Here is a 2,627-nt window from a genome sequence, read left to right as displayed (position 1 = left end):
GTGTGTGACAACTGCCATGAAGACGGGATTTCACTCTCTTGGCCAGATGGTCTCGATCTCTTCACCTCGTGGTCTGCCTGCTTTGGCCTCCCAAAGTGCTGGGATTACAGGCATGAGCCATTGTGCCTGGCTGGCTCTTTTTTTTTTTTTTTTAGATGGAGTCTCTGTCACCCAGGCTGGAGTACAGTGGCATGATCTCATCTCACTGCAGCCTCCGCCTCCTGGGTACAAGCAATTCTCCTGCCACAGACTCCCAAGTAGCTGGGATTACAGGTGCGCACCAACCACACCTGGCACATTTTTGTATTAGTAGAGATGGGGTTTCACCATGGATGACCTTGATCTGCTGACCTCATGATCCCCTGCTGTGGCCTCCTAAAGTGCTTTGGATTACAGGCATGAGCCAACATGCCTGGCTAGGACTTGGTCTTAATTGAAGACACAGGAGGTCCTAAAGAGGCTTTTTGTCCTAGCGGTGAGCTGGAATATGGGAGGAACGTTAAAAGTTCCTTCATCTTTTCTGGTGACACTGTGACTCACAGCATTTACTTTCCATTGGAAGTGAGAAAACATCCGGGAAGGGGGCACCCGGATTTGAACCAGGGACCTCTTGATCTGCAGTCAAATGCTCTACCGCTGAGCTATACCCCCTTCACCTATCAGGACCTCCTTTCTTGTCTACTTATGGTGACTCAATAGAATCAAGTTCCACCCACACTAGAGTTCTGGCACGCTGTGTGTTCTAAAGCCCCACCTTCTTAATTACCTATCATCTGCTTTGGCTTTTCCCTTGGGCACTAATAAAATGAGAGGAAATACTTGAAAAATGACATCCTGGGCTGGACATGGTGGCTCACGCTTGGAATCCCAGCACTTTGGGAGGCTGAGGTGAGGTCAGGAGTTCGAGACCAGCCTGTCCAATGTGGTGAAACCCCCATCTCCACTAAATATACCAAAAAATTAGCTGGGCTTGGTGGCAGGCACCTCTAATCCCAGCTACTAGGGAGTGAGGCAGGAAAATTGCTTGAACCCCAGGAAGCGGAGGTTGTGGTAAGCCGAGATCACACCACTGCACTTCACCCTGGGCTAACAGAGACACACACACTCTCTCTTTCTGTGTGTGTGTGTGTGTGTGTGTGTGTGTGTGTGTTTTGTAAAGACAGGGTTTCCTTATGTTGCCTAGGCTGGTTTCAATTGATCCACCAGGCTGAGCTCAAGCAATCCTCCCATCTCGGCCTCCCAAAGTGCTCGGATTACAGTTGTAAGCCACGGAGCTTGGCCTTTGCTCTGTACTTGACGGAAATAGCCAGCGTTGACCTGGAGCCCTGCTGATAACTGGGGAAGTGCTTTACTGAGGTTGAGTAATGTGGCTCCTTGTTATCCCCCCGGCAGGGGGGAACTAAAGCCTCTCCTTTCAAACCTGGCACTCGTTGGTATGGAGTGCAAGGGCGGAGGCCTGAGAAGCCCTTTCTCCTCTCTCCTTCTCTCTAGGGGAACAGAAGCTGCGGGTAGAGCTGGCTCCTTCCTTCAATCTCAGGGAGGAAACAGCACCCTTGGAGATACAAATACATTTTAAAAATGTAAGATACCATTGAGAGTTCATCTAAACATCTGTCTTAGAGATTCAGGTTGAGGGCTATGAAGGGAAGAGATGCTGTTAAAACAGAGAGAAGTGGGTGACTTCGCCAAAGATGGACGTGCTCCGACAGAGGGCTGGGGTGTTCCGGCGGCAGCCGACCCTCCCACTGAACCCACTGACTGGTTTCAGACCAGCACTGCAGTGGTCACGCCCAGTCACCTGCTGGAGAGAATGCCCTTGGGGGCAAGGAGAGAGAGGCCGGAGCCTGTATTCAGCCCATTTCTTGGCCTCCCCACTACCCCGGGTGTGGTATGGGATGCCAACCAGGTGTAGTCACTCATTCCCCATGCCCACAGTTGAACATGCAATCCTCACATGGCCTGAGCTTCTAGGCTGAAAAGCCAAGGGCTGGTGAGGCTGAGGGACAGAAGGCTTCCTAGAAATAAAACCCAGCACCAGGAATAATAGCAGGAAGACTGTGAATGGTTTGTGCTGGGACAGGAGAGACCAGAAATTCTGGGCTTGGCAGAGCTTGCTTTTCTCCCACGAGAAATGAGAAAAATCTCACCCTTGCCTCTGAGCCATGTGGACAAAATGGAGGAGATCAAGATCAACTGGGCCAAATGGGACAAAGGATCATGTGACTAGAAGAGCAGCCCCAAATGGTGGAGTTGGGCTGGGAGCAGGGTTTACCCTGTTAGAAAAATCTCTCTCACCTCTTCCCCATTGTTGTTAACCTGGGCCTGGAAAAAGTGCAGGATGCAGCCGTGAGGGGAGCAGGGCCTTCAGAGTTGGGAAGAACAGAATTTTTTTTTTTTTTTTTGAGACGGAGCTTTGCTCTGTTGCCCCAGCTGGAATGTGCAGTGGTACAATCTCAGCTCACTGCAACCTCCACCTCCCAGGTTCAAGTGATCCTCCTGCCTCAGCTTCTTGTGTAGTTGAGATTACAGGTGCCCACCACCACACCTGGCTAATTTTTGTATTTTTAGTAGAGACGGGGTTTCGCCATATTGGCCAGGTTGGTCTCGAACTCCTGACCTCCGGTGAT

General features: G+C 50.8%; 1 non-coding gene across 1 annotated transcript; it reads right to left on the bottom strand.

Moving 5' to 3' along the window:
• Positions 1 to 579: 579 nt before the first annotated feature.
• TRNAC-GCA (transfer RNA cysteine (anticodon GCA)) lies at positions 580 to 651 on the bottom strand. Its single transcript has one exon. It is a non-coding gene; the product is annotated as a tRNA-Cys (tRNA).
• Between the last annotated feature and the right edge of the window lie 1,976 nt (positions 652 to 2,627).

This window comes from Callithrix jacchus, chromosome 7 (assembly GCF_049354715.1).
Source record: "Callithrix jacchus isolate 240 chromosome 7, calJac240_pri, whole genome shotgun sequence".
Taxonomy (NCBI): domain Eukaryota; kingdom Metazoa; phylum Chordata; class Mammalia; order Primates; family Cebidae; genus Callithrix; species Callithrix jacchus.
The sequence above is the reverse complement of the archived record's forward strand: the minus strand, read 5'-3'. Positions and strand labels throughout refer to the sequence as shown.